Source organism: Canis lupus, chromosome 8 (genome assembly GCF_048164855.1).
Source record: "Canis lupus baileyi chromosome 8, mCanLup2.hap1, whole genome shotgun sequence".
NCBI classification, from domain to species: domain Eukaryota; kingdom Metazoa; phylum Chordata; class Mammalia; order Carnivora; family Canidae; genus Canis; species Canis lupus.
The window spans coordinates 18,190,574-18,204,112 of record NC_132845.1 but is presented as its reverse complement, the minus strand read 5'-3'; the positions used below and the strand labels follow the sequence as shown (position 1 = coordinate 18,204,112).

General features: G+C 42.5%; 1 protein-coding gene and 1 long non-coding RNA gene across 7 annotated transcripts in view; one reads left to right on the top strand and one right to left on the bottom strand.

Annotated features, from left to right (window-relative positions):
* Positions 1-5,280: 5,280 nt before the first annotated feature.
* Positions 5,281-13,235, bottom strand: LOC140637913 (uncharacterized). 4 transcript variants are annotated; one of them, XR_012035005.1, is made up of 5 exons: positions 13,127-13,235; positions 10,720-10,862; positions 8,888-8,959; positions 8,156-8,237; positions 5,281-7,922 (listed from the first exon to the last, which is right to left on the bottom strand). It is a non-coding gene; the product is annotated as an uncharacterized lncRNA (long non-coding RNA). The 4 variants fall into 4 exon arrangements; XR_012035004.1 differs by having other exon boundaries at positions 8,174-8,237; XR_012035007.1 differs by lacking the exon at positions 8,888-8,959.
* The window catches only part of KYAT3 (kynurenine aminotransferase 3), a 63,758-nt gene continuing 62,965 nt past the window's right edge, over positions 12,747-13,539 (top strand). Inside the window, exon 1 of one of the 3 annotated variants that reach the window (XM_072834391.1) lies at positions 12,747-12,814. The gene's annotated coding sequence lies outside the window, so the exon portion shown is untranslated. Of the gene's footprint in view, positions 12,815-12,927; positions 13,046-13,539 lie in introns of those variants that run through there. The other 2 variants (XM_072834392.1, XM_072834393.1) reach the window with 2 other exon arrangements.

Genomic DNA, 13,539 nt, shown 5'->3' with positions numbered 1-13,539 from the left:
ATATTACAAAGCTATAGTCATCAAGACAGTATGGTACTGGCCGAAAACAGACACATATATCAAGGGATAGAATAGAAAATCCAGAAATAGACCCACAGCTATATCTTTGACAAAGCAGAAAAGAAAACCCAATGGAAAAAAACAATCGCTTCAACAAACAGTGCTGGGAAAACTGGACAGCAACATGCCAAAGGATGAAACTGTATTACTTTCTTACATCATGTACAAAAATAAATTTAAGATGGATGAAAGATCTAAATGTGAGACAGGAAATCATCAAAATCCTAGAGGAGAACACAGGCAGAAACTTCTTTGATCTTGGCCATAGTAACTTCTTCCTAGACAAATTGCTAAAGGCAAGGTAAACAGCAGCAAAAATGAACTTTTGAGTCTTCATCAAGATAAAAATGGCTTTGAAGACAGGTCATTTGAAATTAACCAGTTAAAAGAATAAAAAGAAAAAGAATAAGGAAAGCCTATGAGACATATTGGATATCAACAAACAAAGAAATATATGCATTAAGGGAATCCAAAAAGGAGAAGAGAGATAAGGGCTCTCTTATCTAAATAATAATTAAATAATTATGGCTGGAAATTCCCCAAATCTTTGGAGGGATGTGGACACTCAGATTCATGAAACTAAAAGGACTCCTAGCAAAATCAACCAAAGAAGATTAACCAAAGAATCAACCAATATCATAAGCCAAATTCTCAAAATTCAAAGACAAGAGAACTTTGCATGCAGCGAGGGAAAAGTATTTTGTCACATACAAAGGGATCCCCAGAAGGTTATCAGTGAATAGCTTAACCTTTGCAGAGAGATAATATATTCAAAATGCCAAAAGAAAAAAATGCCAAACGAGAATACTATGCCTAGCAAAACTGTCTTTCGGGGGCACCTGGGTGGCTCAGTGGTTGGCATCTGCCTTCAGCTCAGGGCATGATCCTGGGGTCCTGGGATGGAGTCCCACATCGGGCTCCCTGCAGGGAACCTGCTTCTCCCTCCACCTGTGTCTCTGCCTCTCTTTCTGTGTATCTCATGAATAAATAAATAAAATCTTTAAAAATAAAAAAAAAGAAGTCCCTCAAGTTCTGTTTGTTTGAGAATGTCTTTAACTCTTCCTCATGTCTGAAAGACAGTTTTTTTTTTTTTTTTAAGACAGAGGGCAGAGGGAGAAGCAGGTTCCTTGGGGGGAGCCTGATGTGGGACTCGATGTGAGACTTGATCCTAGGACCCAGGATCATGCCCTGAGTCAAAGACAGATGCTTAATCACTGAGGAACCCAGGCATCCCCCAAGGGACTTCTTTAACACAAGACCTAACTTACATTTCTTGTAAGAAATGCTATTGATACTCCTACAAGTTGAAACAAAAGAGTACTAAGTGTACTAAGTGACAAAATGAAAACAGTGAAAGTATTGAGCTTATTGGTCAGATAAATATATAGTCAAATTCAGAATATTCTAATACTGTAATGATGGTGCACAAATCACTTTTAACTCTAGTATAAAGTTACATGATAAAATTATTAAAATAACTGGAGCAACAATAATTTGTTGATGGATACACAATATAGACATGTAAAGTATGGCATAATAGCATAAAATGTGGGAGGAGCAATGTAAAAGTGTGGTTTTAGTATGTGATTGAAGTTAAGTTGTTACCAATGTAAAATAGACATATATTTTATATGTGCTTCATAATAATCACAAAGAAAAAGTCCTCTAGTTGACACACAATAGATAGAAAAGAATCAAAGCACTATAAAAAATCAACAAATCACAAAGGAAGACAGCAAGAGAGGAAGAAAGGAGCAAAGCAATGACAAAACAATCAGAAAACAGTTAACAAAATGGTAGGTATAAGTCCTTACCTATCTATAATTATTTTAAAAGTAAATGAATATTTTTTAAAAAGTAATTGAGTTAAATTCTCCAATTAAATGAATCATTAAATGGATTTTAAAAACAGGAATTTAAATTTGTGAAAATTTTTTAAAAAACAGGATCCAACAATATGTTGCTTATTAGAAATTCCATTTAGCTTTAAGGACACACAAAGACTAAACTTTGTTTATGGATTCTAAGAATTTTTATGGAGTTTAAGGCTTTCTACCTATAGGATGATATTATCTGCAAATACAGATAACATTAATCTTCCTTTCTGATTTGGACTTCTTTTATTTCTTTTTCTTGCCTAATTGTTTTGGCTAGGACTCTGGTACTATGTTGAATAGAAGTGGTGAGAATGGTATCCTTGTCTTGTTCCTGATCATCATTGAGTATATTGTTAGCTGCAGGCTTGTCTGTATTATGTTGAGATACATTCTTTATATACCTAGTTTATGAGTTTTTTATCATGAAAAAACGTTGAATTTTATCAAATACTTTATGCACATGTGTCTACATTGAGATGATTTTTATCTTTATTTCTGTTAATATGGTGTATCTTGTTTATTGCTTTGTGTATGTTGAACCAACCTTGCATCTCAGGGAAAAATCAACAAATATTTGACAAGGATGCCAACAAAAATAGAGAAATGGTAGTCTCTTCCACAATGGAGAAATGATAGTGTCTTTCACAAGTGGTATTGGGGAAAAATGGATATCCATATACAAAAAAATTACATTGGATCCTTCCTTTACAACCATACACAAAAATCAACTCAAAATGAAGACTTTAACATAAGACCTAAAATGGTAAAACTCTTAGGAAAAAAACAGAGCAAATCTTTTTAACACTGGCTCTGGTGATGGTTTCTTAGATATAACCCAAAAATACAGGCCACAGAAGCAAAAACAAACCAAGTGAGACTACATCAAGTCAATCTTCTGCAGAGCAAAGGAAACAAGAGAATATAAATAAATGCAGAAAACTTCAACAGAATAATAGACCTATTTATGGATAAAACTCTCAGCAAACTAGGAGAAAGTGAACTTCTTCAAGCTGATAACAGATATCTACAAAAACCCTACAGGTAACATCATATTAAATGAAGAAAAACTGGGATCCCTGGGTGGCGCAGCAGTTTAGCGCCTGCCTTTGGCCCAGGGCGCGATCCTGGAGACCGGGGATCGAATCCCACGTCGGGCTCCCGGTGCATGGAGCCTGTTTCTCCCTCTGCCTGTGTGTGTGTCTCTCTCTCTCTCTCTGTGATTATCATAAATAAATACAAATTAAAAAAAAAAAAGAAAAGAAAAACTGACTGCTTTGCCCCTATCCCAGGAACAAAGCAAGGATATCTACTCTTACCACTCCTGTTCAACATTATACCGAAAGTTATAGCACAGTATGGCGGGAAAAGTATATAAAAGGCATATAGATCAGAAAGGATAAAACTGTTTTATTCTTAGACAACATTACTGTCCATACATAAAATCCCAGAGAATCTACCAAAACAACCTCTTAGAACTAATAGGTCAGTTTAGGGGCACCTGGGTGGCTCAGCCAGTTAAGCATCTGCCTTCGGCTCAAGTCATGATCTCATGGTCCTGGGATGAAGGCCCACATGGGGCCCCTGCTCAGCAGCGAGTCTGCTTCTCCTTCTGCTTCTCCCTCTGCCCCTCCCCCTGCTAGTGCTCGCTCACTCTCTCAAACATGGATGGACATAGAGGGTATTATGCTAAATGAAATAAACCAAACAGACAAAGACAAATATCATATGATTTCAGTTAAAAAAACAGACTCTTAAATACAGAGAATAAACTGGTGGTTGCCAGAGGGGAAGTGGGTGGGGAGATGGAAGAAATAGGGGAAGGGGATTAAGAGATACAAACTTCTATTTTTAAAATAAGTTATGGAGATGAAAAGTACAGCATAGGAGATATAGTCAGTAATATTGTAATATGTTGTGTAGTGACAGATGGTGACCATACGAGTTGTGGCAAACATTAAATAATGCATAGAATTGTCAGGTCTGTAGTATGTCTGTAGAAGTGCTGACAATACTGACTCCATCACTGGCTATGTGTTCAGGCCCCTTGGAGATTGATATACGTACCTTAGAAGTGCCTGTTAAGGTAGGGAAGGGGGCAGGCTTGCTTTGTCCTCCCAGGAATCTGTTAGAGAAAATATCTTTTTCTCCGGACACATAGGTAGTACCACAAAATCTAACTGAAGGGTAGCTGTCAGGCCTATGAAAACCCTTTAAGGTACGTGTGAACCCTTTGCTCTCACTACAGTGCCCATTCTGCATGTCCCCTCTCTCTATAAAATCTGGGGACTAAAGTATGAATTTTGTGGAGAATAACTATACAACTGATATGGATCATCCTCCACCAAATCTTCCCTGTAAGTTTCCCTGAATAAAACTATGTAAACTGTATGAAGTGGCCTCCTTCGTTTTCTGTCTCAAAGCAGGTTCTCAGTTTGGGGGATACTTTCCTGTCTCTCCTCTACCTTCTAAAAGGTAATTACACACCTGAAATTAATGTAACATTGTATGTCAATTTCAATTCAATAATTTTTAAAAAACTTATCTTCAATTGCATTTCTATATACAAGCAATGAACAATTGGAAACCAGAATTTAAATAACAATGCCATTTACAACAGCAACAACAATAGAAAGAAACTTAGGTATAAATGTAACAAAACATGCAGAGGATCTCTAAGCTGAAAACCTTTCTAAGACTGAGAGATTATGGGACAGATCATGACACATGAATCTCCTTAGTTTCTATTTCCCTACTAGTTTTTATGATGTTCCTTCTACTCACTGAAGAGAAGGTTCAAGACCCTTTTTTCTAGTGTCAGCCCTGACAAAAACATAACCTAACATTGGTTATGTTCCATTGGGCACTAAAAATATGTCCATTGTACAGGGCACCAGGGTGACTCAGTCTGTTAAGCAACCAACTCTTGATTTCTGCCCAGGTCATGATCTCAGAGTCATGGACTCTGCATGACCATGGAGCCTGCTTAAGATTCTCTCCCTCTCCCTCTGCTCCTCCCCCTTCCCACTGGAGCATGTGCATGCTCTAAAAAAAGAAAGAAAGAAGAAAGAAAGAAAGAAAGAAAGAAAGAAAGAAAGAAAGAAAGAAAGAAAGAAAGAAAGAAAGAGAAAAAGAAAAGAAAAAGATAAAGAAAAAGAAAAAGAAAAAGAAAAAGAGTGTGTGTGTGTCCGTTTTGTGTGTTAGACTTTCTCCAAGTATTAAAAGGAAAAAATATGGCCCCAAACTCAGAATGCCAAAAAATATTTCTAATACACACACACACACACACACACACACTTCACACCTACTGAGAGTTCTTTGATAGAGAAGAAGAATACAAGACAGGCAAATTAACCCAAGTTTTTATTATGGAGATTTTCCCCCAACCAAACATCAAAACAGAGTCCCTAGGGAGTTAGATGTGACCACATGGAAAACAGCAATGGCTTGGGCTAAAGGGATTCATTCCCTCAAAAGGTACTTACTAAGTACCTACTAGGTCCTCTGTCAAGGACTGGGAAGCATACCTATGGTCCCTCTCTCAAGGAGCTAATAGTCTAGTGGCAAAAGCAGATATTAAACAAATAAATACATAAAAGTAAATACCCAGGAAATTGACGGGAGAGGATTTGTACAATTTAGGGAGGAGTTGATCTAATCCACCTACCACTAGATGTCTCTGTTGACTCTGTAGCATGTCTTCACTATATTTCCCCTTCAATTAGTAGAAACAGAAAATCTGTATTAGGAAGGAGATGTAGGGGGACGCCTGGGTGGCTCAGAGGTCTGCCTTTGGCTCAGGGCGTGATCCAGGGCTCCTGGGATCAAGTCGTACATAGCGCTCCATGCATGGAGCCTGCTTCTCCTTCAGCCTCCTGTCTCTCCTCTCTTTCCTGTCTCTCATGAATAAATAAATAAAATCTTTTTTTAAAGGAGAGAGATGTAGGGAGAGAGAGAGAGACACCTATATCACCTGGCCCCAAAACAGAACTTTAATAGTATATCATGCACTCAGCATCTCTCTCTTTTTGAATGGATTGGTAAGTGAAATGAAAAAGGCAATGAGCTCCATCTAGTGGCCAACATTTTAATTTTTCGTCACAGTATTTTATCACTGCCTGTAACCACGTGAGTTTGCCCAGCTATATTGCCTGTCACCCTCCCTGGAATATAAGAATGAACAGGAACTGTTCCATTCATCACTGGAATCAGCAGAGTCCAGAAGGGTCCCTGGCATAGTAAACACTCCATACCATGAATATCTTTAAACATATGAATGAACATCTGTAGGGTATTTATCAATACAGCTCCAGTCCTGATGTTTCTCCCTGAAAGTTTACCACTTGGTTATCTAACATCATATTGAATATTGCCAGAGTTTGATAGTTATATATATTCCTGCACTATTTAAAGGAGAATCTTCTCTCTCCCTCTCCCCCATAGGATTTCATCATTGCCTCTTCCTTACAGGCCTAGAGAATCTGGTGTTCATTTCCTGCCATTGCTCTGGAGATCCACCCAGCATAAAGCATGTGGTACTGACTGGACAGGCAGCAGTGCCAAAGAGATATTGCACACTATGACAGATTGAGGGATTAAAAGGCCATCAACTGTATGCTGAGAATCTGCATTTAGCCTGTAAGAGAGAGGCCCTGAAAGCTGGAGATCTCCATCATGAATGTGAACCAGGAAATCCAGAGGCAAAGTCAGATTGAGAAAGAACACATGACACCTCCCTGAGAAGATAAATTTCTACTAGGTTCTAACACAATGATACTCACTTGCGTAAGGACATTTTCTAACACTATGTAGCCAGAAGCCACACACCCAACCTAGAAGGGTACAGTACTTTCCAAAGCCTTCATAAGGATAACTTTTATTATATCTTACATATGGACCCCATGTTTTGAATGATTTTTTTCCTACTAAGTTGGTTTTTAAAATCAACTTGATTTTTTCTCTTAAAAGATTGTTCGAACACTGTGAAGACTTTCTGAATGGCTTAAGTAACTAATGCTAATAGCTAAATTGCTATAAATCCAGCCAAATGTGTGTGTGGATAGACAGTCAGGTGGATAGACAAATAGATAAATAGATACATAGTTACTTTAGGCAGGCTTTCTATGAGTAAATGTATAATTTCTATTACAGTTTTTGAAATACTTAAATGAATGTTTGTACAGCTATTATTTATCTGGCTAGAAAGCATTAATTTAATTTAATAACACACTCAAAATATTGTGTTTAAAATAGCTCCATGAGGGTGAAAACTGGACACTACTCTTTATTTTTTTGACACACACACACACAGTAGAATGATTACCAAGGTCAATATAATTACCACATCCATCATCTCACATAGTTAATAGTCAACTCTGTGTGTGTGTGTGTGTGTACAGTGTGTGTGTGTGTGGTGAGAATGCTGAAATGCTAAAGATCTATTCTCATCTGCTTTCAAGAACCTACCTCTTTATAGCAGGAATGTAAGGTGGAAAAGGCTTTAAGAAGTTATAAAGCCAGACTTAACTGTCTTCCTTTCCCAGAAGGTCCCTCTTAGCACTGCCGTTGGGTTATAAAGGTAAAAGGAGAATGTTGTTTGGCCTGCCTGCCTCTTAGTACCTAGAAGTGACTGATACCTCCTGTGAAGCATTTCCAGATAATGAGGCTTTGCTTCCACCTTCTTCTCCTCCAGGTCACTCCTCTATTATCACTTGGGAGGTCATGTAAAAGTAAAGTGGAATGCCTTTCATAAGCAAACTAGAAGAGTCAGGAAACCATCAACGGTCATAGTACAAGAGTATGTCAGAAAATTCATATAAAAGAGTTAAAATCAAGGTTGATTTCTCTTTCACTTAAATATAGCAGGTCTCAAGCTGGAGTGGTCAGGGCTCAGGCTCCTTCTCTCCCATTCTATTGCTCTACCATCTTTAACTTGCAGATTCCATGTGGTGGTCCCCTCGAGCTGCAGCAATCATGTTTGTACTCAAACTGTCAAGGAAAGTGCAAAACAAAACAGTAGTAAGGCATGCTAGCCCTTTAAGACTTTTCCTGGATGAAGCCCATAGAGTTTTCATGTATACCCCAGTAGCCAGAATTTAGTTTTAGGTCCAACCCAGCTACAGTGCAGTCTTTATACCAAATACCCACAAACTCTGCTGAAACTTGAAAGTTCTGTCATCAGCTAAACCCCAAGACCTGAACTAACTTAACTAACTGCTCACCTGCTCATATCTACTGACCTTCGTCCCACATTTTTCTCTAAGCTCTTCTTTCCAGTTTATCTCTTCACTCTGGCAAAAGACCCTATAGACAGAGCATCCCATTAAGGAAGCCAAAATGGCCCCTCAAGCAATAATGACCATCCAGACCACCCAGACCAGTTTGAGCACCCCCGCCCCCATTCACACCTGTGCAGACCCACCATGGAGAGACCTCCATAATGACTGAGAATGACCTTTATCTCCACTGAAGAAGGACACAAGTCTCATTTACATAACATACAGTGTACAGGCATGTTTTCTGAAAGCACATGCATGACCTTATGCCTGCCTTTACAATGATGACAAGGCTTCCCTTTCTAAATATTCGTCCTAACTCAAAGTAAAAAGAATCCATTCACCCTTGCTCGGGGAGTGAGGGCTTTGGAAGCTACTCCCCATGCTCTCTTTATTTGCTGCAAATAAAGTATCCTTTGTGCGACAACTGACCTTGTATAGTTTCTATCTGTGACTCACCAAGGAAGGAGCTCACATTAGTTCAGTCACAATTCTTTTATTACAGAAGAAGAGAATACTAAATATTAGGGGATAATTAGCAGCTTCCCCCCAAAGATTCTCTTTCATTATGGAACAATTTTATAGTACTAAGAACCAAGTAATGTCCTAAGCTTTTTTGGGGTCTAGAAAATCATCTAATCCTCATAGCAGCACTATAAGTAATGTTCTACTACTCACATTTTACAGATGAGGAAAGTGTAGAGAAATAGAGTAACTTGCCCAAGGTTGCACAGCTAGATAATTGCAGAGCTAGGATTTGAACCAGAGAGTTCGGTTTAGCTGCTGTGCTATACTGTCTTCTCTATGCTATATTTCAGAATATTTTTAGTTCTCTATATGAAGCAATGGAAGGGCTTTAACTACATAGGAAGATACTGTCTTTATAGTCACAGAACAAATGACCAGGGGCACCTGGGTGGCTCAGTGGTTGAGCATCTGCCTTTGGCTGGGGTCATGATCCTGGGATCCTGGGAAGGTGCCTGCTTCTCCCTCTGCCTAAGTGTCTGCCTCTCTCTGTGTGTCTCTCATAAATAAACAAAATCTTTTTCAAAAAAGCAGAAGCTATAAGGAAAATATACCTATGAGCTATTAATTCCAGGGAGTCACTTATATTTTCCTTTTAAATACCAACATGAGTTTAACATATACGAACAGAACATTTGAATGCTCAGCATTTGGTCATTCAGTCATTTAATGAATATGTATATAAACCAATAACAACACCACCAAGAGATGGCGTATCAAAGATACTTATATTTTGGCTCTACGTAAGCCCCGCTAAAATAACAGTAAGGAGATTCTTTTAAGCCATAAGCCCATGGGAACAAAAACAAGAGGAAAGAGAGTGGCAACAAAAATTGTAGAAGTTAGAAAGTAAATGGGCAGGTCGTAGACAGCAGATTCAGAGTTCTAGACCAGTCATGAAGAAAGCCAAAAAAGGCAATAGATTTACCCCCAGAGGACTCAACTCTTGCCTGCTCCCAAGTCTCTTCTCCAAAGCACCTAGAGTATCTTTTATTTTTTTAAAAATATTTTTTTAAGATTTATTTATTTATGATAGAGAGAGAGAGAGAGAGAGGCAGAGGGAGGGAGAAGCAGGCTTCATGCTGGGAGCCAGACGCAGGACTCGATCCCGGGGCTCCAGGATCATGCCCTGGGCCAAAGGCAGGTGCCAAACCACTGAGCCACCCAGGGATCCCCTAGAGTATCTTTTAAAAATGTAATTAAGATTACATTATTCCTCAGCTAAAGGTTTTCCAATGGGTGCTTCAGAATAAAATTTAAACTCCTTTCCGTAGTCTACAAAGCTCTGCATGACACGGCTCCTGCCTTCTTCTCCACCCCAATCTGGGAACACTTTCCCTCTGGACTGATATGCTTTTACTACACTGGTCTCCTTTATTCCTTGAACATGCCAGGTTTGTTTCCCTATCAGGGCCTCTACCACTACTGTTTTCTTTTCCAGAATCATTTTCTGCAAGGTTGCCTCTTCATCATTCAATTCAGGATTGAATGTCACCTCAAGGGCAGCCCTGGTGGCTCAGCAGTTTAGTGCCACCTTCAGCCCAGGGTGTGATCCTGGAGACGGGGGATCGACTCCCACATCAGGCTCCCTGCATGGAGCCTGCTTCTCCCTTTGCCTGTGTCTCTTCCTCTTTCTCTCTCTGTGTCTCTCATGAATAAATAAATAAAATCTAAAAAAAAAAAAAAAGAATGTTACCTCAAAAACAAAATAAAACAAAACAAAAACCCTTTCCGGACCATTCTATTTAAACCATCTGCTGTCTCCACCCATCATTGCTTCTATTACAGCACTTATCATCCTCTGAAGTCCCTGTACATAGTAACTCCTCTACCATGTGTGTTTCTCCCTCTGTAAGGTTTATGACATACACTTCCTCTGCCTCATTTTCTCAAGTAGCCCCAGCACCTATGTATTCAACTCATATTTGTTAACTGTGAGAAAAAGGAAAGCAGCACCAGGCATTGGGAACTGAACTGGCACTTACTCTTAAGACTTCAGTGTTGTTAGGAACTGGCTGCGGTCTTACTTTATAGAATGTAACAATCTTACAGAACGTCAACATGAGCCAAAATCACTCTGTGATCATGATGAAGTGAGACAACAGACAAGATCACTTAATAATCTTACCTAAACACAGATTGGAAAACAAAGTCATTGTGAAAACTACAAAAATACTAAATTTCCTCCTCTCCCATCTTGTAAAATTGTTGCCTCTTTAGCAATTATGGATTTGCCTTGCAATTTTCCTCTGTCCTTCTACATAAAATGTCATATGATACCTCATCTTAAAATCACTTCTACTTCCTGACAGCACCCAAAACAGAATGAACCTCCCTTTCCTGGATCCTACCCCCAAATCACGTAATACATGCCCAAATTTTATACTAGGTCATTTCTAACACTGTTATTGAAATGATCCATGGTTCCTCGAGGTGTGTGTTCTCCCTCATTGCAATGAGTAATACACCCAACTTTCTGGCTACAGGTGGGTTCTTGGTGGTCCAGAAGCCCACCAATATTCTCCAGCAAATATGGGGAATATTGGCAAACTGATGGAGAACACTGACAACTGAATGGCTTTCACAATAGTTCCTAATCTAGGGGTAGGGACTCTCTAGCACCCAGTAATTTCTCTATTAATCGACTCCTGAACCTCTTTGTACCTAGTCAAAGAGTATTATTTCAACCAAAGATGATCTTTGCTCCTCCCTCTATGCCTGAATAACAATGCTCCTGCCACTCTCACTTCATCTATCCTCTAGCCTTCTCAAAATAGGACAGGAAGAAAATCTAATTGGGAAAGCTGATTCTTCACACAAACTGCTTTGGTTAGCACCGCCTCCCCCAAAGGACAGGTGGTGTCCTTTTCTCTTTGGCGATTTTTTTCTTCACCTTTAATATGTCATGTGTTTTCTGTTGTGCCCAAGATTGCAAATCTGAGAAACCACCAAGGAGCTGACACCAATGCAAGTACACGAGGGTTTATTTACAAGCTTGAGCTTGGGTCCAAGTATACTCCATACAGCAGAGCAGGGGCTTGGACCCCAAGACTAAGAAGCACAGCAGTGTTACAGGGCCCAGTGGCCAATGAGATTGTAACCTACGCAGAAAGTCGCACAGTCATGTTGGTCCACATGCAGGTGGCCAATTGAATCACGATCACCCTATAGTGACCCTTTGAACTAGCCTATTATTCTGGTTAGAATTGGCTCGCAGGTTTGGTGGGCAAAAGAGGGGTTTTCATTCCTTGTCTGGTTAAAGGTTAGAGGATTCCTGTGTGTGCTAGTTTCTGATAAGGGTGTGCTTAACAGCTAAACTAGGGGGACGGAGGGCCTTAAACAATAGGCAGGTCGTGTGGGGGGTTTTACATGAGATGGCGGGTGTAGCACAGAATGGAGTTAGTCCTGCTCTGCTTGTCCAGGGGTAGGGGATTTTTGTTAGATTTCCTGGGTCCCACATTTTCCTCCTTCAGTGTCACACCCCTACCCTTTCTTCTCAGTTCTCTAATCAAACTGATTTTTTTTCTCTTCAGAAATGTAAATTCCTGCTTTTTCCCTCCCCCATCACAGGCCATGTAGACGGTACAACCCCCTGTCCACGTTCTCTTTAGGCTCGCCCTGTCTCAGGCACCCTCCAACATCATTCTATCTACAACCCTTCCCTGCCCCAAGCGCAGTGCCCCACTTTGCTTTGTCCTATAACCTCCCCCAACCCAAACCGGGACCCACATCTGCTCAGTGCCCCGGGGCTAGTCTTCACGCCCCACCCCCTTGCCCAGACCTGCCGCTACCCCACCTACGGCGCGCGGCCCGGGAGCGCCCCCTGCAGGGCGCTGAGCGTGACCCCGTCCCCGGCGGCAGCGCCTTGCCCCGCCTCCCGCCCACCGCCCACCGCCCACCGCGCACCCGGGCCACCCGCCCCGCCCCCGCGGCCGGCGCCTCAGCCAATCCGCGCTCCGCGTCCGCCCAGGCTCCGCCCCGCGGCCGAGCCCCGCCCCCGGCCCCGCCCCCGCCGGCCCCGCCCCCGGCCCCGCGGCGCAGAAGGGCGGGCAGCGGGGAGGCGAGGCGGGTGCGCAGGAGGTGAGTGGGGCGCCGGGTGGGCGCTCGGGGCCGGGGCCCGCGGAGCCTGGCGGAGCCTGGCGGATCCGGCCGGGCAGGCGGGAGGCGGCCGGAGGGGCGCGCCTGGCGGGATCCCCTTGAGGAGCCGGACTCGCGCTCGGGAGCCGGCGGCGTGACCCGGGTCGGGCCTCGGAGGGCCGCGGGGGCGCTGCAGGGCGTCGGCGCTGGAGTTCACCGTCCTCAGGACAGGAGGTGGGCCTCCCAGGGCGCGGGCCTGCACCCGGTCATCAAAAAAAAAAAAGAGAGAGAGCTTTGCGCCCCCATTTTACAAGCCTGGCATTTTGGAAACCCCGACTCCGCTTCATCCCTAACCGGGATTCCTAATAAAGGAAACGGAGGCTGTTGGGCCGCGTAAGTGAACGTGGAGACTGAGGGGTGCGCGTGCAGCGAGCAGAGCCGCCCCCGCCGCCCGCCGCCCTCCGCCCGCCGCGAGGGCGACCCCGAGGCCTGCCCCCCCGACCCCCGCGACGACGTGGGCGGCTCGCTCGCTTCCACAGCCGGCGCCCGCGGTGCAGGTGTCACCTGGAGCTGTGCAGGAAGCTCGTCCCTTCCCCGCAAGCCGCAGCCGCGTCTCCCCCTGGGCTCGCAGCTGTCCACGAGCCCGCGTTCACCGAGCGGCCTTCCAGCAGGTCGCGGGCCTGGCTCCGTCAGCCTGGCTCCGGCCAAAGACGGCTGATTCTTTCCAC